The following is a 22,891-nucleotide window of genomic DNA, read 5'->3' on the forward strand; positions in this document are numbered from 1 at the left end:
TTGCGAAGACGTAATCATTTCTGACAAAATTGTACATTATAAAGATGATTTGTACCTGAGATGTCAGTCAACGGTTAAAATAAATCGTAACCTTCAACCATCCAGAATGGGTCCACCATTCCCAGCCCCACTAATTAGTATTGTAAGTGGAAACTTAATCACCGTCACCGGAACCGTTTTCATAAATTCCCAATACATTATTGCGTGAAAACACCGACCATTTATCGCTTCTTCGGCCTATTGGCTAAGATCAAGTGTAGTAACTGTTCTATTCAGATTAATACCTGAATCGTGGGGTACTCCCCCACTCTTGTATTAATTTGATTTTTGCGACGACGAGAGCGAGGGTTCGGCTTGCCACTCCGCTCTCACCGGTCGGCTTGGCGTTGCACTACAGCCTTGACTGGCCCGTCACTTTCCTATTCGGAAAGTTACGATTTATATAATGTTTGTCATGTTTCTCCTACTACTTTGTAAGGCAAAGCGAGTACTCACCCTCGTTCCGTGTCTTTTGGAATGGGCGCGGAGCGTCAGGCACGAAGACAGCTGCAAATCTTCCATACTGCTTCCACCGGAGTAACTTCGGAACGCACAACAATTTCACGAATTCTTTAAATGGAAGTTAGATGGGCATTGTGATGTCACAGAGCAGAGACTGCAATTAAAATGTATTTGGTTACAGGCGAAGAGAATCTGGAATTTCTTTAACCGGTTAACTGCAGCGTGACGTTTGACGTAATATTTATTGTTTTAGCTTATTACGTCGCAATGGTTACAAATTAATTTCGAGTGATTTATCCTGGTATCTCTCAAAATTATTGACGAATCTAGATCGTTTTGTGATCCCTTGCTGCAAGAGATATGCAGCGTGCTTTGGACATATGGAAGTATTTTCGTGAAACAGTTTCCGTTATTCAATGTCACTTATGTGACAAATTTACAGTGCCCAGTGTGCAAATTCTTCTTTGAGATATCATACGGAAAAACAGCATCAACTGCGCCACATGGAATAGACAATTTACGCTTTTACCGAAAACTGATTATGAATTTATCATTGTCCAATTTTCATAATCAGCAATCTTGGTACTTCAATTATTTTTCACCTCTATTGGGTCTCTACAAATACAGTTAGTGATATTCTTTTAAATGAAACGCTACAAGAGATAAATTTGCGAAGACGTAATCATTTCTGACAAAATTGTACATTATAAAGATGATTTGTACCTGAGATGTCAGTCAACGGTTAAAATAAATCGTAACCTTCAACCATCCAGAATGGGTCCACCATTCCCAGCCCCACTAATTAGTATTGTAAGTGGAAACTTGATCACCGTCACCGGAACCGTTTTCATAAATTCCCAATACATTATTGCGTGAAAACACCGACCATTTATCGCTTCTTCGGCCTATTGGCTAAGATCAAGTGTAGTAACTGTTCTATTCAGATTAATACCTGAATCGTGGGGTACTCCCCCACTCTTGTATTAGTTTGATTTTTGCGACGACGAGAGCGAGGGTTCGGCTTGCCACTCCGCTCTCACCGGTCGGCTTGGCGTTGCACTACAGCCTTGACTGGCCCGTCACTTTCCTATTCGGAAAGTTACGATTTATATAATGTTTGTCATGTTTCTCCTACTACTTTGTAAGGCAAAGCGAGTACTCACCCTCGTTCCGTGTCTTTTGGAATGGGCGCGGAGCGTCAGGCACGAAGACAGCTGCAAATCTTCCATACTGCTTCCACCGGAGTAACTTCGGAACGCACAACAATTTCACGAATTCTTTAAATGAAAGTTAGATGGGCATTGTGATGTCACAGAGCAGAGACTGCAATTAAAATGTATTTGGTTACAGGCGAAGAGAATCTGGAATTTCTTTAACCGGTTAACTGCAGCGTGACGTTTGACGTAATATTTATTGTTTTAGCTTATTACGTCGCAATGGTTTCAAATTAATTTCGAGTGATTTATCCTGGTATCTCTCAAAATTATTGACGAATCTAGATCGTTTTGTGATCCCTTGCTGCAAGAGATATGCAGCGTGCTTTGGACATATGGAAGTATTTTCGTGAAACAGTTTCCGTTATTCAATGTCACTTATGTGACAAATTTACAGTGCCCAGTGTGCAAATTCTTCTTTGAGATATCATACGGAAAAACAGCATCAACTGCGCCACATGGAATAGACAATTTACGCTTTTACCGAAAACTGATTATGAATTTATCATTGTCCAATTTTCATAATCAGCAAACTTGGTACTTCAATTATTTTTCACCTCTATTGGGTCTCTACAAATACAGTTAGTGATATTCTTTTAAATGAAACGCTACAGGAAATAAATTTGCGAAGACGTAATCATTTCTGACAAAATTGTACATTATAAAGATGATTTGTACCTGAGATGTCAGTCAACGGTTAAAATAAATCGTAACCTTCAACCATCCAGAATGGGTCCACCATTCCCAGCCCCACTAATTAGTATTGTAAGTGGAAACTTAATCACCGTCACCGGAACCGTTTTCATAAATTCCCAATACATTATTGCGTGAAAACACCGACCATTTATCGCTTCTTCGGCCTATTGGCTAAGATCAAGTGTAGTAACTGTTCTATTCAGATTAATACCTGAATCGTGGGGTACTCCCCCACTCTTGTATTAATTTGATTTTTGCGACGACGAGAGCGAGGGTTCGGCTTGCCACTCCGCTCTCACCGGTCGGCTTGGCGTTGCACTACAGCCTTGACTGGCCCGTCACTTTCCTATTCGGAAAGTTACGATTTATATAATGTTTGTCATGTTTCTCCTACTACTTTGTAAGGCAAAGCGAGTACTCACCCTCGTTCCGTGTCTTTTGGAATGGGCGCGGAGCGTCAGGCACGAAGACAGCTGCAAATCTTCCATACTGCTTCCACCGGAGTAACTTCGGAACGCACAACAATTTCACGAATTCTTTAAATGGAAGTTAGATGGGCATTGTGATGTCACAGAGCAGAGACTGCAATTAAAATGTATTTGGTTACAGGCGAAGAGAATCTGGAATTTCTTTAACCGGTTAACTGCAGCGTGACGTTTGACGTAATATTTATTGTTTTAGCTTATTACGTCGCAATGGTTACAAATTAATTTCGAGTGATTTATCCTGGTATCTCTCAAAATTATTGACGAATCTAGATCGTTTTGTGATCCCTTGCTGCAAGAGATATGCAGCGTGCTTTGGACATATGGAAGTATTTTCGTGAAACAGTTTCCGTTATTCAATGTCACTTATGTGACAAATTTACAGTGCCCAGTGTGCAAATTCTTCTTTGAGATATCATACGGAAAAACAGCATCAACTGCGCCACATGGAATAGACAATTTACGCTTTTACCGAAAACTGATTATGAATTTATCATTGTCCAATTTTCATAATCAGCAATCTTGGTACTTCAATTATTTTTCACCTCTATTGGGTCTCTACAAATACAGTTAGTGATATTCTTTTAAATGAAACGCTACAAGAGATAAATTTGCGAAGACGTAATCATTTCTGACAAAATTGTACATTATAAAGATGATTTGTACCTGAGATGTCAGTCAACGGTTAAAATAAATCGTAACCTTCAACCATCCAGAATGGGTCCACCATTCCCAGCCCCACTAATTAGTATTGTAAGTGGAAACTTGATCACCGTCACCGGAACCGTTTTCATAAATTCCCAATACATTATTGCGTGAAAACACCGACCATTTATCGCTTCTTCGGCCTATTGGCTAAGATCAAGTGTAGTAACTGTTCTATTCAGATTAATACCTGAATCGTGGGGTACTCCCCCACTCTTGTATTAGTTTGATTTTTGCGACGACGAGAGCGAGGGTTCGGCTTGCCACTCCGCTCTCACCGGTCGGCTTGGCGTTGCACTACAGCCTTGACTGGCCCGTCACTTTCCTATTCGGAAAGTTACGATTTATATAATGTTTGTCATGTTTCTCCTACTACTTTGTAAGGCAAAGCGAGTACTCACCCTCGTTCCGTGTCTTTTGGAATGGGCGCGGAGCGTCAGGCACGAAGACAGCTGCAAATCTTCCATACTGCTTCCACCGGAGTAACTTCGGAACGCACAACAATTTCACGAATTCTTTAAATGAAAGTTAGATGGGCATTGTGATGTCACAGAGCAGAGACTGCAATTAAAATGTATTTGGTTACAGGCGAAGAGAATCTGGAATTTCTTTAACCGGTTAACTGCAGCGTGACGTTTGACGTAATATTTATTGTTTTAGCTTATTACGTCGCAATGGTTACAAATTAATTTCGAGTGATTTATCCTGGTATCTCTCAAAATTATTGACGAATCTAGATCGTTTTGTGATCCCTTGCTGCAAGAGATATGCAGCGTGCTTTGGACATATGGAAGTATTTTCGTGAAACAGTTTCCGTTATTCAATGTCACTTATGTGACAAATTTACAGTGCCCAGTGTGCAAATTCTTCTTTGAGATATCATACGGAAAAACAGCATCAACTGCGCCACATGGAATAGACAATTTACGCTTTTACCGAAAACTGATTATGAATTTATCATTGTCCAATTTTCATAATCAGCAATCTTGGTACTTCAATTATTTTTCACCTCTATTGGGTCTCTACAAATACAGTTAGTGATATTCTTTTAAATGAAACGCTACAGGAAATAAATTTGCGAAGACGTAATCATTTCTGACAAAATTGTACATTATAAAGATGATTTGTACCTGAGATGTCAGTCAACGGTTAAAATAAATCGTAACCTTCAACCATCCAGAATGGGTCCACCATTCCCAGCCCCACTAATTAGTATTGTAAGTGGAAACTTAATCACCGTCACCGGAACCGTTTTCATAAATTCCCAATACATTATTGCGTGAAAACACCGACCATTTATCGCTTCTTCGGCCTATTGGCTAAGATCAAGTGTAGTAACTGTTCTATTCAGATTAATACCTGAATCGTGGGGTACTCCCCCACTCTTGTATTAATTTGATTTTTGCGACGACGAGAGCGAGGGTTCGGCTTGCCACTCCGCTCTCACCGGTCGGCTTGGCGTTGCACTACAGCCTTGACTGGCCCGTCACTTTCCTATTCGGAAAGTTACGATTTATATAATGTTTGTCATGTTTCTCCTACTACTTTGTAAGGCAAAGCGAGTACTCACCCTCGTTCCGTGTCTTTTGGAATGGGCGCGGAGCGTCAGGCACGAAGACAGCTGCAAATCTTCCATACTGCTTCCACCGGAGTAACTTCGGAACGCACAACAATTTCACGAATTCTTTAAATGGAAGTTAGATGGGCATTGTGATGTCACAGAGCAGAGACTGCAATTAAAATGTATTTGGTTACAGGCGAAGAGAATCTGGAATTTCTTTAACCGGTTAACTGCAGCGTGACGTTTGACGTAATATTTATTGTTTTAGCTTATTACGTCGCAATGGTTACAAATTAATTTCGAGTGATTTATCCTGGTATCTCTCAAAATTATTGACGAATCTAGATCGTTTTGTGATCCCTTGCTGCAAGAGATATGCAGCGTGCTTTGGACATATGGAAGTATTTTCGTGAAACAGTTTCCGTTATTCAATGTCACTTATGTGACAAATTTACAGTGCCCAGTGTGCAAATTCTTCTTTGAGATATCATACGGAAAAACAGCATCAACTGCGCCACATGGAATAGACAATTTACGCTTTTACCGAAAACTGATTATGAATTTATCATTGTCCAATTTTCATAATCAGCAATCTTGGTACTTCAATTATTTTTCACCTCTATTGGGTCTCTACAAATACAGTTAGTGATATTCTTTTAAATGAAACGCTACAAGAGATAAATTTGCGAAGACGTAATCATTTCTGACAAAATTGTACATTATAAAGATGATTTGTACCTGAGATGTCAGTCAACGGTTAAAATAAATCGTAACCTTCAACCATCCAGAATGGGTCCACCATTCCCAGCCCCACTAATTAGTATTGTAAGTGGAAACTTAATCACCGTCACCGGAACCGTTTTCATAAATTCCCAATACATTATTGCGTGAAAACACCGACCATTTATCGCTTCTTCGGCCTATTGGCTAAGATCAAGTGTAGTAACTGTTCTATTCAGATTAATACCTGAATCGTGGGGTACTCCCCCACTCTTGTATTAATTTGATTTTTGCGACGACGAGAGCGAGGGTTCGGCTTGCCACTCCGCTCTCACCGGTCGGCTTGGCGTTGCACTACAGCCTTGACTGGCCCGTCACTTTCCTATTCGGAAAGTTACGATTTATATAATGTTTGTCATGTTTCTCCTACTACTTTGTAAGGCAAAGCGAGTACTCACCCTCGTTCCGTGTCTTTTGGAATGGGCGCGGAGCGTCAGGCACGAAGACAGCTGCAAATCTTCCATACTGCTTCCACCGGAGTAACTTCGGAACGCACAACAATTTCACGAATTCTTTAAATGGAAGTTAGATGGGCATTGTGATGTCACAGAGCAGAGACTGCGATTAAAATGTATTTGGTTACAGGCGAAGAGAATCTGGAATTTCTTTAACCGGTTAACTGCAGCGTGACGTTTGACGTAATATTTATTGTTTTAGCTTATTACGTCGCAATGGTTACAAATTAATTTCGAGTGATTTATCCTGGTATCTCTCAAAATTATTGACGAATCTAGATCGTTTTGTGATCCCTTGCTGCAAGAGATATGCAGCGTGCTTTGGACATATGGAAGTATTTTCGTGAAACAGTTTCCGTTATTCAATGTCACTTATGTGACAAATTTACAGTGCCCAGTGTGCAAATTCTTCTTTGAGATATCATACGGAAAAACAGCATCAACTGCGCCACATGGAATAGACAATTTACGCTTTTACCGAAAACTGATTATGAATTTATCATTGTCCAATTTTCATAATCAGCAATCTTGGTACTTCAATTATTTTTCACCTCTATTGGGTCTCTACAAATACAGTTAGTGATATTCTTTTAAATGAAACGCTACAGGAAATAAATTTGCGAAGACGTAATCATTTCTGACAAAATTGTACATTATAAAGATGATTTGTACCTGAGATGTCAGTCAACGGTTAAAATAAATCGTAACCTTCAACCATCCAGAATGGGTCCACCATTCCCAGCCCCACTAATTAGTATTGTAAGTGGAAACTTAATCACCGTCACCGGAACCGTTTTCATAAATTCCCAATACATTATTGCGTGAAAACACCGACCATTTATCGCTTCTTCGGCCTATTGGCTAAGATCAAGTGTAGTAACTGTTCTATTCAGATTAATACCTGAATCGTGGGGTACTCCCCCACTCTTGTATTAATTTGATTTTTGCGACGACGAGAGCGAGGGTTCGGCTTGCCACTCCGCTCTCACCGGTCGGCTTGGCGTTGCACTACAGCCTTGACTGGCCCGTCACTTTCCTATTCGGAAAGTTACGATTTATATAATGTTTGTCATGTTTCTCCTACTACTTTGTAAGGCAAAGCGAGTACTCACCCTCGTTCCGTGTCTTTTGGAATGGGCGCGGAGCGTCAGGCACGAAGACAGCTGCAAATCTTCCATACTGCTTCCACCGGAGTAACTTCGGAACGCACAACAATTTCACGAATTCTTTAAATGGAAGTTAGATGGGCATTGTGATGTCACAGAGCAGAGACTGCGATTAAAATGTATTTGGTTACAGGCGAAGAGAATCTGGAATTTCTTTAACCGGTTAACTGCAGCGTGACGTTTGACGTAATATTTATTGTTTTAGCTTATTACGTCGCAATGGTTACAAATTAATTTCGAGTGATTTATCCTGGTATCTCTCAAAATTATTGACGAATCTAGATCGTTTTGTGATCCCTTGCTGCAAGAGATATGCAGCGTGCTTTGGACATATGGAAGTATTTTCGTGAAACAGTTTCCGTTATTCAATGTCACTTATGTGACAAATTTACAGTGCCCAGTGTGCAAATTCTTCTTTGAGATATCATACGGAAAAACAGCATCAACTGCGCCACATGGAATAGACAATTTACGCTTTTACCGAAAACTGATTATGAATTTATCATTGTCCAATTTTCATAATCAGCAATCTTGGTACTTCAATTATTTTTCACCTCTATTGGGTCTCTACAAATACAGTTAGTGATATTCTTTTAAATGAAACGCTACAGGAAATAAATTTGCGAAGACGTAATCATTTCTGACAAAATTGTACATTATAAAGATGATTTGTACCTGAGATGTCAGTCAACGGTTAAAATAAATCGTAACCTTCAACCATCCAGAATGGGTCCACCATTCCCAGCCCCACTAATTAGTATTGTAAGTGGAAACTTAATCACCGTCACCGGAACCGTTTTCATAAATTCCCAATACATTATTGCGTGAAAACACCGACCATTTATCGCTTCTTCGGCCTATTGGCTAAGATCAAGTGTAGTAACTGTTCTATTCAGATTAATACCTGAATCGTGGGGTACTCCCCCACTCTTGTATTAATTTGATTTTTGCGACGACGAGAGCGAGGGTTCGGCTTGCCACTCCGCTCTCACCGGTCGGCTTGGCGTTGCACTACAGCCTTGACTGGCCCGTCACTTTCCTATTCGGAAAGTTACGATTTATATAATGTTTGTCATGTTTCTCCTACTACTTTGTAAGGCAAAGCGAGTACTCACCCTCGTTCCGTGTCTTTTGGAATGGGCGCGGAGCGTCAGGCACGAAGACAGCTGCAAATCTTCCATACTGCTTCCACCGGAGTAACTTCGGAACGCACAACAATTTCACGAATTCTTTAAATGGAAGTTAGATGGGCATTGTGATGTCACAGAGCAGAGACTGCAATTAAAATGTATTTGGTTACAGGCGAAGAGAATCTGGAATTTCTTTAACCGGTTAACTGCAGCGTGACGTTTGACGTAATATTTATTGTTTTAGCTTATTACGTCGCAATGGTTACAAATTAATTTCGAGTGATTTATCCTGGTATCTCTCAAAATTATTGACGAATCTAGATCGTTTTGTGATCCCTTGCTGCAAGAGATATGCAGCGTGCTTTGGACATATGGAAGTATTTTCGTGAAACAGTTTCCGTTATTCAATGTCACTTATGTGACAAATTTACAGTGCCCAGTGTGCAAATTCTTCTTTGAGATATCATACGGAAAAACAGCATCAACTGCGCCACATGGAATAGACAATTTACGCTTTTACCGAAAACTGATTATGAATTTATCATTGTCCAATTTTCATAATCAGCAATCTTGGTACTTCAATTATTTTTCACCTCTATTGGGTCTCTACAAATACAGTTAGTGATATTCTTTTAAATGAAACGCTACAGGAAATAAATTTGCGAAGACGTAATCATTTCTGACAAAATTGTACATTATAAAGATGATTTGTACCTGAGATGTCAGTCAACGGTTAAAATAAATCGTAACCTTCAACCATCCAGAATGGGTCCACCATTCCCAGCCCCACTAATTAGTATTGTAAGTGGAAACTTAATCACCGTCACCGGAACCGTTTTCATAAATTCCCAATACATTATTGCGTGAAAACACCGACCATTTATCGCTTCTTCGGCCTATTGGCTAAGATCAAGTGTAGTAACTGTTCTATTCAGATTAATACCTGAATCGTGGGGTACTCCCCCACTCTTGTATTAATTTGATTTTTGCGACGACGAGAGCGAGGGTTCGGCTTGCCACTCCGCTCTCACCGGTCGGCTTGGCGTTGCACTACAGCCTTGACTGGCCCGTCACTTTCCTATTCGGAAAGTTACGATTTATATAATGTTTGTCATGTTTCTCCTACTACTTTGTAAGGCAAAGCGAGTACTCACCCTCGTTCCGTGTCTTTTGGAATGGGCGCGGAGCGTCAGGCACGAAGACAGCTGCAAATCTTCCATACTGCTTCCACCGGAGTAACTTCGGAACGCACAACAATTTCACGAATTCTTTAAATGGAAGTTAGATGGGCATTGTGATGTCACAGAGCAGAGACTGCAATTAAAATGTATTTGGTTACAGGCGAAGAGAATCTGGAATTTCTTTAACCGGTTAACTGCAGCGTGACGTTTGACGTAATATTTATTGTTTTAGCTTATTACGTCGCAATGGTTACAAATTAATTTCGAGTGATTTATCCTGGTATCTCTCAAAATTATTGACGAATCTAGATCGTTTTGTGATCCCTTGCTGCAAGAGATATGCAGCGTGCTTTGGACATATGGAAGTATTTTCGTGAAACAGTTTCCGTTATTCAATGTCACTTATGTGACAAATTTACAGTGCCCAGTGTGCAAATTCTTCTTTGAGATATCATACGGAAAAACAGCATCAACTGCGCCACATGGAATAGACAATTTACGCTTTTACCGAAAACTGATTATGAATTTATCATTGTCCAATTTTCATAATCAGCAATCTTGGTACTTCAATTATTTTTCACCTCTATTGGGTCTCTACAAATACAGTTAGTGATATTCTTTTAAATGAAACGCTACAAGAGATAAATTTGCGAAGACGTAATCATTTCTGACAAAATTGTACATTATAAAGATGATTTGTACCTGAGATGTCAGTCAACGGTTAAAATAAATCGTAACCTTCAACCATCCAGAATGGGTCCACCATTCCCAGCCCCACTAATTAGTATTGTAAGTGGAAACTTAATCACCGTCACCGGAACCGTTTTCATAAATTCCCAATACATTATTGCGTGAAAACACCGACCATTTATCGCTCTTCGGCCTATTGGCTAAGATCAAGTGTAGTAACTGTTCTATTCAGATTAATACCTGAATCGTGGGGTACTCCCCCACTCTTGTATTAATTTGATTTTTGCGACGACGAGAGCGAGGGTTCGGCTTGCCACTCCGCTCTCACCGGTCGGCTTGGCGTTGCACTACAGCCTTGACTGGCCCGTCACTTTCCTATTCGGAAAGTTACGATTTATATAATGTTTGTCATGTTTCTCCTACTACTTTGTAAGGCAAAGCGAGTACTCACCCTCGTTCCGTGTCTTTTGGAATGGGCGCGGAGCGTCAGGCACGAAGACAGCTGCAAATCTTCCATACTGCTTCCACCGGAGTAACTTCGGAACGCACAACAATTTCACGAATTCTTTAAATGGAAGTTAGATGGGCATTGTGATGTCACAGAGCAGAGACTGCAATTAAAATGTATTTGGTTACAGGCGAAGAGAATCTGGAATTTCTTTAACCGGTTAACTGCAGCGTGACGTTTGACGTAATATTTATTGTTTTAGCTTATTACGTCGCAATGGTTACAAATTAATTTCGAGTGATTTATCCTGGTATCTCTCAAAATTATTGACGAATCTAGATCGTTTTGTGATCCCTTGCTGCAAGAGATATGCAGCGTGCTTTGGACATATGGAAGTATTTTCGTGAAACAGTTTCCGTTATTCAATGTCACTTATGTGACAAATTTACAGTGCCCAGTGTGCAAATTCTTCTTTGAGATATCATACGGAAAAACAGCATCAACTGCGCCACATGGAATAGACAATTTACGCTTTTACCGAAAACTGATTATGAATTTATCATTGTCCAATTTTCATAATCAGCAATCTTGGTACTTCAATTATTTTTCACCTCTATTGGGTCTCTACAAATACAGTTAGTGATATTCTTTTAAATGAAACGCTACAGGAAATAAATTTGCGAAGACGTAATCATTTCTGACAAAATTGTACATTATAAAGATGATTTGTACCTGAGATGTCAGTCAACGGTTAAAATAAATCGTAACCTTCAACCATCCAGAATGGGTCCACCATTCCCAGCCCCACTAATTAGTATTGTAAGTGGAAACTTAATCACCGTCACCGGAACCGTTTTCATAAATTCCCAATACATTATTGCGTGAAAACACCGACCATTTATCGCTTCTTCGGCCTATTGGCTAAGATCAAGTGTAGTAACTGTTCTATTCAGATTAATACCTGAATCGTGGGGTACTCCCCCACTCTTGTATTAATTTGATTTTTGCGACGACGAGAGCGAGGGTTCGGCTTGCCACTCCGCTCTCACCGGTCGGCTTGGCGTTGCACTACAGCCTTGACTGGCCCGTCACTTTCCTATTCGGAAAGTTACGATTTATATAATGTTTGTCATGTTTCTCCTACTACTTTGTAAGGCAAAGCGAGTACTCACCCTCGTTCCGTGTCTTTTGGAATGGGCGCGGAGCGTCAGGCACGAAGACAGCTGCAAATCTTCCATACTGCTTCCACCGGAGTAACTTCGGAACGCACAACAATTTCACGAATTCTTTAAATGGAAGTTAGATGGGCATTGTGATGTCACAGAGCAGAGACTGCAATTAAAATGTATTTGGTTACAGGCGAAGAGAATCTGGAATTTCTTTAACCGGTTAACTGCAGCGTGACGTTTGACGTAATATTTATTGTTTTAGCTTATTACGTCGCAATGGTTACAAATTAATTTCGAGTGATTTATCCTGGTATCTCTCAAAATTATTGACGAATCTAGATCGTTTTGTGATCCCTTGCTGCAAGAGATATGCAGCGTGCTTTGGACATATGGAAGTATTTTCGTGAAACAGTTTCCGTTATTCAATGTCACTTATGTGACAAATTTACAGTGCCCAGTGTGCAAATTCTTCTTTGAGATATCATACGGAAAAACAGCATCAACTGCGCCACATGGAATAGACAATTTACGCTTTTACCGAAAACTGATTATGAATTTATCATTGTCCAATTTTCATAATCAGCAATCTTGGTACTTCAATTATTTTTCACCTCTATTGGGTCTCTACAAATACAGTTAGTGATATTCTTTTAAATGAAACGCTACAGGAAATAAATTTGCGAAGACGTAATCATTTCTGACAAAATTGTACATTATAAAGATGATTTGTACCTGAGATGTCAGTCAACGGTTAAAATAAATCGTAACCTTCAACCATCCAGAATGGGTCCACCATTCCCAGCCCCACTAATTAGTATTGTAAGTGGAAACTTAATCACCGTCACCGGAACCGTTTTCATAAATTCCCAATACATTATTGCGTGAAAACACCGACCATTTATCGCTTCTTCGGCCTATTGGCTAAGATCAAGTGTAGTAACTGTTCTATTCAGATTAATACCTGAATCGTGGGGTACTCCCCCACTCTTGTATTAATTTGATTTTTGCGACGACGAGAGCGAGGGTTCGGCTTGCCACTCCGCTCTCACTGGTCGGCTTGGCGTTGCACTACAGCCTTGACTGGCCCGTCACTTTCCTATTCGGAAAGTTACGATTTATATAATGTTTGTCATGTTTCTCCTACTACTTTGTAAGGCAAAGCGAGTACTCACCCTCGTTCCGTGTCTTTTGGAATGGGCGCGGAGCGTCAGGCACGAAGACAGCTGCAAATCTTCCATACTGCTTCCACCGGAGTAACTTCGGAACGCACAACAATTTCACGAATTCTTTAAATGGAAGTTAGATGGGCATTGTGATGTCACAGAGCAGAGACTGCAATTAAAATGTATTTGGTTACAGGCGAAGAGAATCTGGAATTTCTTTAACCGGTTAACTGCAGCGTGACGTTTGACGTAATATTTATTGTTTTAGCTTATTACGTCGCAATGGTTACAAATTAATTTCGAGTGATTTATCCTGGTATCTCTCAAAATTATTGACGAATCTAGATCGTTTTGTGATCCCTTGCTGCAAGAGATATGCAGCGTGCTTTGGACATATGGAAGTATTTTCGTGACACAGTTTCCGTTATTCAATGTCACTTATGTGACAAATTTACAGTGCCCAGTGTGCAAATTCTTCTTTGAGATATCATACGGAAAAACAGCATCAACTGCGCCACATGGAATAGACAATTTACGCTTTTACCGAAAACTGATTATGAATTTATCATTGTCCAATTTTCATAATCAGCAATCTTGGTACTTCAATTATTTTTCACCTCTATTGGGTCTCTACAAATACAGTTAGTGATATTCTTTTAAATGAAACGCTACAGGAGATAAATTTGCGAAGACGTAATCATTTCTGACAAAATTGTACATTATAAAGATGATTTGTACCTGAGATGTCAGTCAACGGTTAAAATAAATCGTAACCTTCAACCATCCAGAATGGGTCCACCATTCCCAGCCCCACTAATTAGTATTGTAGATGGAAACTTAATCACCGTCACCGGAACCGTTTTCATAAATTCCCAATACATTATTGCGTGAAAACACCGACCATTTATCGCTTCTTCGGCCTATTGGCTAAGATCAAGTGTAGTAACTGTTCTATTCAGATTAATACCTGAATCGTGGGGTACTCCCCCACTCTTGTATTAATTTGATTTTTGCGACGACGAGAGCGAGGGTTCGGCTTGCCACTCCGCTCTCACCGGTCGGCTTGGCGTTGCACTACAGCCTTGACTGGCCCGTCACTTTCCTATTCGGAAAGTTACGATTTATATAATGTTTGTCATGTTTCTCCTACTACTTTGTAAGGCAAAGCGAGTACTCACCCTCGTTCCGTGTCTTTTGGAATGGGCGCGGAGCGTCAGGCACGAAGACAGCTGCAAATCTTCCATACTGCTTCCACCGGAGTAACTTCGGAACGCACAACAATTTCACGAATTCTTTAAATGGAAGTTAGATGGGCATTGTGATGTCACAGAGCAGAGACTGCAATTAAAATGTATTTGGTTACAGGCGAAGAGAATCTGGAATTTCTTTAACCGGTTAACTGCAGCGTGACGTTTGACGTAATATTTATTGTTTTAGCTTATTACGTCGCAATGGTTACAAATTAATTTCGAGTGATTTATCCTGGTATCTCTCAAAATTATTGACGAATCTAGATCGTTTTGTGATCCCTTGCTGCAAGAGATATGCAGCGTGCTTTGGACATATGGAAGTATTTTCGTGAAACAGTTTCCGTTATTCAATGTCACTTATGTGACAAATTTACAGTGCCCAGTGTGCAAATTCTTCTTTGAGATATCATACGGAAAAACAGCATCAACTGCGCCACATGGAATAGACAATTTACGCTTTTACCGAAAACTGATTATGAATTTATCATTGTCCAATTTTCATAATCAGCAATCTTGGTACTTCAATTATTTTTCACCTCTATTGGGTCTCTACAAATACAGTTAGTGATATTCTTTTAAATGAAACGCTACAGGAGATAAATTTGCGAAGACGTAATCATTTCTGACAAAATTGTACATTATAAAGATGATTTGTACCTGAGATGTCAGTCAACGGTTAAAATAAATCGTAACCTTCAACCATCCAGAATGGGTCCACCATTCCCAGCCCCACTAATTAGTATTGTAGATGGAAACTTAATCACCGTCACCGGAACCGTTTTCATAAATTCCCAATACATTATTGCGTGAAAACACCGACCATTTATCGCTTCTTCGGCCTATTGGCTAAGATCAAGTGTAGTAACTGTTCTATTCAGATTAATACCTGAATCGTGGGGTACTCCCCCACTCTTGTATTAATTTGATTTTTGCGACGACGAGAGCGAGGGTTCGGCTTGCCACTCCGCTCTCACCGGTCGGCTTGGCGTTGCACTACAGCCTTGACTGGCCCGTCACTTTCCTATTCGGAAAGTTACGATTTATATAATGTTTGTCATGTTTCTCCTACTACTTTGTAAGGCAAAGCGAGTACTCACCCTCGTTCCGTGTCTTTTGGAATGGGCGCGGAGCGTCAGGCACGAAGACAGCTGCAAATCTTCCATACTGCTTCCACCGGAGTAACTTCGGAACGCACAACAATTTCACGAATTCTTTAAATGGAAGTTAGATGGGCATTGTGATGTCACAGAGCAGAGACTGCAATTAAAATGTATTTGGTTACAGGCGAAGAGAATCTGGAATTTCTTTAACCGGTTAACTGCAGCGTGACGTTTGACGTAATATTTATTGTTTTAGCTTATTACGTCGCAATGGTTACAAATTAATTTCGAGTGATTTATCCTGGTATCTCTCAAAATTATTGACGAATCTAGATCGTTTTGTGATCCCTTGCTGCAAGAGATATGCAGCGTGCTTTGGACATATGGAAGTATTTTCGTGAAACAGTTTCCGTTATTCAATGTCACTTATGTGACAAATTTACAGTGCCCAGTGTGCAAATTCTTCTTTGAGATATCATACGGAAAAACAGCATCAACTGCGCCACATGGAATAGACAATTTACGCTTTTACCGAAAACTGATTATGAATTTATCATTGTCCAATTTTCATAATCAGCAATCTTGGTACTTCAATTATTTTTCACCTCTATTGGGTCTCTACAAATATAGTTAGTGATATTCTTTTAAATGAAACGCTACAGGAAATAAATTTGCGAAGACGTAATCATTTCTGACAAAATTGTACATTATAAAGATGATTTGTACCTGAGATGTCAGTCAACGGTTAAAATAAATCGTAACCTTCAACCATCCAGAATGGGTCCACCATTCCCAGCCCCACTAATTAGTATTGTAAGTGGAAACTTAATCACCGTCACCGGAACCGTTTTCATAAATTCCCAATACATTATTGCGTGAAAACACCGACCATTTATCGCTTCTTCGGCCTATTGGCTAAGATCAAGTGTAGTAACTGTTCTATTCAGATTAAAACCTGAATCGTGGGGTACTCCCCCACTCTTGTATTAATTTGATTTTTGCGACGACGAGAGCGAGGGTTCGGCTTGCCACTCCGCTCTCACCGGTCGGCTTGGCGTTGCACTACAGCCTTGACTGGCCCGTCACTTTCCTATTCGGAAAGTTACGATTTATATAATGTTTGTCATGTTTCTCCTACTACTTTATAAGGCAAAGCGAGTACTCACCCTCGTTCCGTGTCTTTTGGAATGGGCGCGGAGCGTCAGGCACGAAGACAGCTGCAAATCTTCCATACTGCTTCCACCGGAGTAACTTCGGAACGCACAACAATTTCACGAATTCTTTAAATGGAAGTTAGATGGGCATTGTGATGTCACAGAGCAGAGACTGCAATTAAAATGTATTTGGTTACAGGCGAAGAGAATCTGGAATTTCTTTGACCGGTTAACTGCAGCGTGACGTTTGACGTAATATTTATTGTTTTAGCTTATTACGTCGCAATGGTTACAAATTAATTTCGAGTGATTTATCCTGGTATCTCTCAAAATTATTGACGAATCTAGATCGTTTTGTGATCCCTTGCTGCAAGAGATATGCAGCGTGCTTTGGACATATGGAAGTATTTTCGTGAAACAGTTTCCGTTATTCAATGTCACTTATGTGACAAATTTACAGTGCCCAGTGTGCAAATTCTTCTTTGAGATATCATACGGAAAAACAGCATCAACTGCGCCACATGGAATAGACAATTTACGCTTTTACCGAAAACTGATTATGAATTTATCATTGTCCAATTTTCATAATCAGCAATCTTGGTACTTCAATTATTTTTCACCTCTATTGGGTCTCTACAAATACAGTTAGTGATATTCTTTTAAATGAAACGCTACAGGAAATAAATTTGCGAAGACGTAATCATTTCTGACAAAATTGTACATTATAAAGATGATTTGTACCTGAGATGTCAGTCAACGGTTAAAATAAATCGTAACCTTCAACCATCCAGAATGGGTCCACCATTCCCAGCCCCACTAATTAGTATTGTAAGTGGAAACTTAATCACCGTCACCGGAACCGTTTTCATAAATTCCCAATACATTATAATGCGTGAAAACACCGACCATTTATCGCTTCTTCGGCCTATTGGCTAAGATCAAGTGTAGTAACTGTTCTATTCAGATTAATACCTGAATCGTGGGGTACTCCCCCACTCTTGTATTAATTTGATTTTTGCGACGACGAGAGCGAGGGTTCGGCTTGCCACTCCGCTCTCACCGGTCGGCTTGGCGTTGCACTACAGCCTTGACTGGCCCGTCACTTTCCTATTCGGAAAGTTACGATTTATATAATGTTTGTCATGTTTCTCCTACTACTTTGTAAGGCAAAGCGAGTACTCACCCTCGTTCCGTGTCTTTTGGAATGGGCGCGGAGCGTCAGGCACGAAGACAGCTGCAAATCTTCCATACTGCTCCCACCGGAGTAACTTCGGAACGCACAACAATTTCACGAATTCTTTAAATGGAAGTTAGATGGGCATTGTGATGTCACAGAGCAGAGACTGCAATTAAAATGTATTTGGTTACAGGCGAAGAGAATCTGGAATTTCTTTGACCGGTTAACTGCAGCGTGACGTTTGACGTAATATTTATTGTTTTAGCTTATTACGTCGCAATGGTTACAAATTAATTTCGAGTGATTTATCCTGGTATCTCTCAAAATTATTGACGAATCTAGATCGTTTTGTGATCCCTTGCTGCAAGAGATATGCAGCGTGCTTTGGACATATGGAAGTATTTTCGTGAAACAGTTTCCGTTATTCAATGTCACTTATGTGACAAATTTACAGTGCCCAGTGTGCAAATTCTTCTTCGAGATATCATACGGAAAAACAGCATCAACTGCGCCACATGGAATAGACAATTTACGCTTTTACCGAAAACTGATTATGAATTTATCATTGTCCAATTTTCATAATCAGCAATCTTGGTACTTCAATTATTTTTCACCTCTATTGGGTCTCTACAAATACAGTTAGTGATATTCTTTTAAATGAAACGCTACAGGAAATAAATTTGCGAAGACGTAATCATTTCTGACAAAATTGTACATTATAAAGATGATTTGTACCTGAGATGTCAGTCAACGGTTAAAATAAATCGTAACCTTCAACCATCCAGAATGGGTCCACCATTCCCAGCCCCACTAATTAGTATTGTAAGTGGAAACTTAATCACCGTCACCGGAACCGTTTTCATAAATTCCCAATACATTATTGCGTGAAAACACCGACCATTTATCGCTTCTTCGGCCTATTGGCTAAGATCAAGTGTAGTAACTGTTCTATTCAGATTAATACCTGAATCGTGGGGTACTCCCCCACTCTTGTATTAATTTGATTTTTGCGACGACGAGAGCGAGGGTTCGGCTTGCCACTCCGCTCTCACCGGTCGGCTTGGCGTTGCACTACAGCCTTGACTGGCCCGTCACTTTCCTATTCGGAAAGTTACGATTTATATAATGTTTGTCATGTTTCTCCTACTACTTTGTAAGGCAAAGCGAGTACTCACCCTCGTTCCGTGTCTTTTGGAATGGGCGCGGAGCGTCAGGCACGAAGACAGCTGCAAATCTTCCATACTGCTTCCACCGGAGTAACTTCGGAACGCACAACAATTTCACGAATTCTTTAAATGGAAGTTAGATGGGCATTGTGATGTCACAGAGCAGAGACTGCAATTAAAATGTATTTGGTTACAGGCGAAGAGAATCTGGAATTTCTTTAACCGGTTAACTGCAGCGTGACGTTTGACGTAATATTTATTGTTTTAGCTTATTACGTCGCAATGGTTACAAATTAATTTCGAGTGATTTATCCTGGTATCTCTCAAAATTATTGACGAATCTAGATCGTTTTGTGATCCCTTGCTGCAAGAGATATGCAGCGTGCTTTGGACATATGGAAGTATTTTCGTGAAACAGTTTCCGTTATTCAATGTCACTTATGTGACAAATTTACAGTGCCCAGTGTGCAAATTCTTCTTTGAGATATCATACGGAAAAACAGCATCAACTGCGCCACATGGAATAGACAATTTACGCTTTTACCGAAAACTGATTATGAATTTATCATTGTCCAATTTTCATAATCAGCAATCTTGGTACTTCAATTATTTTTCACCTCTATTGGGTCTCTACAAATACAGTTAGTGATATTCTTTTAAATGAAACGCTACAGGAGATAAATTTGCGAAGACGTAATCATTTCTGACAAAATTGTACATTATAAAGATGATTTGTACCTGAGATGTCAGTCAACGGTTAAAATAAATCGTAACCTTCAACCATCCAGAATGGGTCCACCATTCCCAGCCCCACTAATTAGTATTGTAAGTGGAAACTTAATCACCGTCACCGGAACCGTTTTCATAAATTCCCAATACATTATTGCGTGAAAACACAGACCATTTATCGCTTCTTCGGCCTATTGGCTAAGATCAAGTGTAGTAACTGTTCTATTCAGATTAATACCTGAATCGTGGGGTACTCCCCCACTCTTGTATTAATTTGATTTTTGCGACGACGAGAGCGAGGGTTCGGCTTGCCACTCCGCTCTCACCGGTCGGCTTGGCGTTGCACTACAGCCTTGACTGGCCCGTCACTTTCCTATTCGGAAAGTTACGATTTATATAATGTTTGTCATGTTTCTCCTACTACTTTGTAAGGCAAAGCGAGTACTCACCCTCGTTCCGTGTCTTTTGGAATGGGCGCGGAGCGTCAGGCACGAAGACAGCTGCAAATCTTCCATACTGCTTCCACCGGAGTAACTTCGGAACGCACAACAATTTCACGAATTCTTTAAATGGAAGTTAGATGGGCATTGTGATGTCACAGAGCAGAGACTGCAATTAAAATGTATTTGGTTACAGGCGAAGAGAATCTGGAATTTCTTTAACCGGTTAACTGCAGCGTGACGTTTGACGTAATATTTATTGTTTTAGCTTATTACGTCGCAATGGTTACAAATTAATTTCGAGTGATTTATCCTGGTATCTCTCAAAATTATTGACGAATCTAGATCGTTTTGTGATCCCTTGCTGCAAGAGATATGCAGCGTGCTTTGGACATATGGAAGTATTTTCGTGAAACAGTTTCCGTTATTCAATGTCACTTATGTGACAAATTTACAGTGCCCAGTGTGCAAATTCTTCTTCGAGATATCATACGGAAAAACAGCATCAACTGCGCCACATGGAATAGACAATTTACGCTTTTACCGAAAACTGATTATGAATTTATCATTGTCCAATTTTCATAATCAGCAATCTTGGTACTTCAATTATTTTTCACCTCTATTGGGTCTCTACAAATACAGTTAGTGATATTCTTTTAAATGAAACGCTACAGGAAATAAATTTGCGAAGACGTAATCATTTCTGACAAAATTGTACATTATAAAGATGATTTGTACCTGAGATGTCAGTCAACGGTTAAAATAAATCGTAACCTTCAACCATCCAGAATGGGTCCACCATTCCCAGCCCCACTAATTAGTATTGTAAGTGGAAACTTAATCACCGTCACCGGAACCGTTTTCATAAATTCCCAATACATTATTGCGTGAAAACACCGACCATTTATCGCTTCTTCGGCCTATTGGCTAAGATCAAGTGTAGTAACTGTTCTATTCAGATTAATACCTGAATCGTGGGGTACTCCCCCACTCTTGTATTAATTTGATTTTTGCGACGACGAGAGCGAGGGTTCGGCTTGCCACTCCGCTCTCACCGGTCGGCTTGGCGTTGCACTACAGCCTTGACTGGCCCGTCACTTTCCTATTCGGAAAGTTACGATTTATATAATGTTTGTCATGTTTCTCCTACTACTTTGTAAGGCAAAGCGAGTACTCACCCTCGTTCCGTGTCTTTTGGAATGGGCGCGGAGCGTCAGGCACGAAGACAGCTGCAAATCTTCCATACTGCTTCCACCGGAGTAACTTCGGAACGCACAACAATTTCACGAATTCTTTAAATGGAAGTTAGATGGGCATTGTGATGTCACAGAGCAGAGACTGCAATTAAAATGTATTTGGTTACAGGCGAAGAGAATCTGGAATTTCTTTAACCGGTTAACTGCAGCGTGACGTTTGACGTAATATTTATTGTTTTAGCTTATTACGTCGCAATGGTTACAAATTAATTTCGAGTGATTTATCCTGGTATCTCTCAAAATTATTGACGAATCTAGATCGTTTTGTGATCCCTTGCTGCAAGAGATATGCAGCGTGCTTTGGACATATGGAAGTATTTTCGTGAAACAGTTTCCGTTATTCAATGTCACTTATGTGACAAATTTACAGTGCCCAGTGTGCAAATTCTTCTTTGAGATATCATACGGAAAAACAGCATCAACTGCGCCACATGGAATAGACAATTTACGCTTTTACCGAAAACTGATTATGAATTTATCATTGTCCAATTTTCATAATCAGCAATCTTGGTACTTCAATTATTTTTCACCTCTATTGGGTCTCTACAAATACAGTTAGTGATATTCTTTTAAATGAAACGCTACAGGAGATAAATTTGCGAAGACGTAATCATTTCTGACAAAATTGTACATTATAAAGATGATTTGTACCTGAGATGTCAGTCAACGGTTAAAATAAATCGTAACCTTCAACCATCCAGAATGGGTCCACCGTTCCCAGCCCCACTAATTAGTATTGTAAGTGGAAACTTAATCACCGTCACCGGAACCGTTTTCATAAATTCCCAATACATTATTGCGTGAAAACACCGACCATTTATCGCTTCTTCGGCCTATTGGCTAAGATCAAGTGTAGTAACTGTTCTATTCAGATTAATACCTGAATCGTGGGGTACTCCCCCACTCTTGTATTAATTTGATTTTTGCGACGACGAGAGCGAGGGTTCGGCTTGCCACTCCGCTCTCACCGGTCGGCTTGGCGTTGCACTACAGCCTTGACTGGCCCGTCACTTTCCTATTCGGAAAGTTACGATTTATATAATGTTTGTCATGTTTCTCCTACTACTTTGTAAGGCAAAGCGAGTACTCACCCTCGTTCCGTGTCTTTTGGAATGGGCGCGGAGCGTCAGGCACGAAGACAGCTGCAAATCTTCCATACTGCTTCCACCGGAGTAACTTCGGAACGCACAACAATTTCACGAATTCTTTAAATGGAAGTTAGATGGGCATTGTGATGTCACAGAGCAGAGACTGCAATTAAAATGTATTTGGTTA

At 40.1% G+C, this 22,891-nt stretch overlaps 20 non-coding genes across 20 annotated transcripts; all 20 read left to right on the forward strand.

Annotated features, from left to right (window-relative positions):
* The first annotated feature begins 223 nt into the window (after window positions 1–223).
* LOC144424673 (U2 spliceosomal RNA) lies at window positions 224–417 on the forward strand. The gene has a single exon (XR_013476893.1). It is a non-coding gene; the product is annotated as a U2 spliceosomal RNA (small nuclear RNA).
* Window positions 418–1,392: 975 nt separating this feature from the next.
* LOC144424846 (U2 spliceosomal RNA) lies at window positions 1,393–1,586 on the forward strand. Its single transcript, XR_013477066.1, has one exon. It is a non-coding gene; the product is annotated as a U2 spliceosomal RNA (small nuclear RNA).
* Window positions 1,587–2,561: 975 nt separating this feature from the next.
* Window positions 2,562–2,755, forward strand: LOC144424674 (U2 spliceosomal RNA). Its single transcript, XR_013476894.1, has one exon. It is a non-coding gene; the product is annotated as a U2 spliceosomal RNA (small nuclear RNA).
* A 975-nt stretch (window positions 2,756–3,730) lies between these two features.
* On the forward strand, window positions 3,731–3,924 carry LOC144424847 (U2 spliceosomal RNA). The gene has a single exon (XR_013477067.1). It is a non-coding gene; the product is annotated as a U2 spliceosomal RNA (small nuclear RNA).
* A 975-nt stretch (window positions 3,925–4,899) lies between these two features.
* On the forward strand, window positions 4,900–5,093 carry LOC144424675 (U2 spliceosomal RNA). Its single transcript, XR_013476895.1, has one exon. It is a non-coding gene; the product is annotated as a U2 spliceosomal RNA (small nuclear RNA).
* Window positions 5,094–6,068: 975 nt separating this feature from the next.
* LOC144424677 (U2 spliceosomal RNA) lies at window positions 6,069–6,262 on the forward strand. The gene has a single exon (XR_013476897.1). It is a non-coding gene; the product is annotated as a U2 spliceosomal RNA (small nuclear RNA).
* A 975-nt stretch (window positions 6,263–7,237) lies between these two features.
* Window positions 7,238–7,431, forward strand: LOC144424678 (U2 spliceosomal RNA). The gene has a single exon (XR_013476898.1). It is a non-coding gene; the product is annotated as a U2 spliceosomal RNA (small nuclear RNA).
* Window positions 7,432–8,406: 975 nt separating this feature from the next.
* LOC144424679 (U2 spliceosomal RNA) lies at window positions 8,407–8,600 on the forward strand. The gene has a single exon (XR_013476899.1). It is a non-coding gene; the product is annotated as a U2 spliceosomal RNA (small nuclear RNA).
* Window positions 8,601–9,575: 975 nt separating this feature from the next.
* Window positions 9,576–9,769, forward strand: LOC144424680 (U2 spliceosomal RNA). The gene has a single exon (XR_013476900.1). It is a non-coding gene; the product is annotated as a U2 spliceosomal RNA (small nuclear RNA).
* A 975-nt stretch (window positions 9,770–10,744) lies between these two features.
* Window positions 10,745–10,937, forward strand: LOC144424881 (U2 spliceosomal RNA). Its single transcript, XR_013477101.1, has one exon. It is a non-coding gene; the product is annotated as a U2 spliceosomal RNA (small nuclear RNA).
* A 975-nt stretch (window positions 10,938–11,912) lies between these two features.
* LOC144424681 (U2 spliceosomal RNA) lies at window positions 11,913–12,106 on the forward strand. The gene has a single exon (XR_013476901.1). It is a non-coding gene; the product is annotated as a U2 spliceosomal RNA (small nuclear RNA).
* Window positions 12,107–13,081: 975 nt separating this feature from the next.
* Window positions 13,082–13,275, forward strand: LOC144424654 (U2 spliceosomal RNA). Its single transcript, XR_013476875.1, has one exon. It is a non-coding gene; the product is annotated as a U2 spliceosomal RNA (small nuclear RNA).
* A 975-nt stretch (window positions 13,276–14,250) lies between these two features.
* On the forward strand, window positions 14,251–14,444 carry LOC144424682 (U2 spliceosomal RNA). Its single transcript, XR_013476902.1, has one exon. It is a non-coding gene; the product is annotated as a U2 spliceosomal RNA (small nuclear RNA).
* Window positions 14,445–15,419: 975 nt separating this feature from the next.
* Window positions 15,420–15,613, forward strand: LOC144424683 (U2 spliceosomal RNA). The gene has a single exon (XR_013476903.1). It is a non-coding gene; the product is annotated as a U2 spliceosomal RNA (small nuclear RNA).
* Window positions 15,614–16,588: 975 nt separating this feature from the next.
* LOC144424826 (U2 spliceosomal RNA) lies at window positions 16,589–16,782 on the forward strand. The gene has a single exon (XR_013477046.1). It is a non-coding gene; the product is annotated as a U2 spliceosomal RNA (small nuclear RNA).
* Window positions 16,783–17,759: 977 nt separating this feature from the next.
* LOC144424684 (U2 spliceosomal RNA) lies at window positions 17,760–17,953 on the forward strand. The gene has a single exon (XR_013476904.1). It is a non-coding gene; the product is annotated as a U2 spliceosomal RNA (small nuclear RNA).
* Window positions 17,954–18,928: 975 nt separating this feature from the next.
* Window positions 18,929–19,122, forward strand: LOC144424685 (U2 spliceosomal RNA). Its single transcript, XR_013476905.1, has one exon. It is a non-coding gene; the product is annotated as a U2 spliceosomal RNA (small nuclear RNA).
* A 975-nt stretch (window positions 19,123–20,097) lies between these two features.
* Window positions 20,098–20,291, forward strand: LOC144424686 (U2 spliceosomal RNA). The gene has a single exon (XR_013476906.1). It is a non-coding gene; the product is annotated as a U2 spliceosomal RNA (small nuclear RNA).
* Window positions 20,292–21,266: 975 nt separating this feature from the next.
* On the forward strand, window positions 21,267–21,460 carry LOC144424688 (U2 spliceosomal RNA). Its single transcript, XR_013476908.1, has one exon. It is a non-coding gene; the product is annotated as a U2 spliceosomal RNA (small nuclear RNA).
* Window positions 21,461–22,435: 975 nt separating this feature from the next.
* LOC144424689 (U2 spliceosomal RNA) lies at window positions 22,436–22,629 on the forward strand. The gene has a single exon (XR_013476909.1). It is a non-coding gene; the product is annotated as a U2 spliceosomal RNA (small nuclear RNA).
* Window positions 22,630–22,891: the final 262 nt, after the last annotated feature.

The sequence above is a fragment of the Styela clava genome, chromosome 6, assembly GCF_964204865.1.
Source record: "Styela clava chromosome 6, kaStyClav1.hap1.2, whole genome shotgun sequence".
NCBI classification, from domain to species: Eukaryota; Metazoa; Chordata; class Ascidiacea; order Stolidobranchia; family Styelidae; genus Styela; species Styela clava.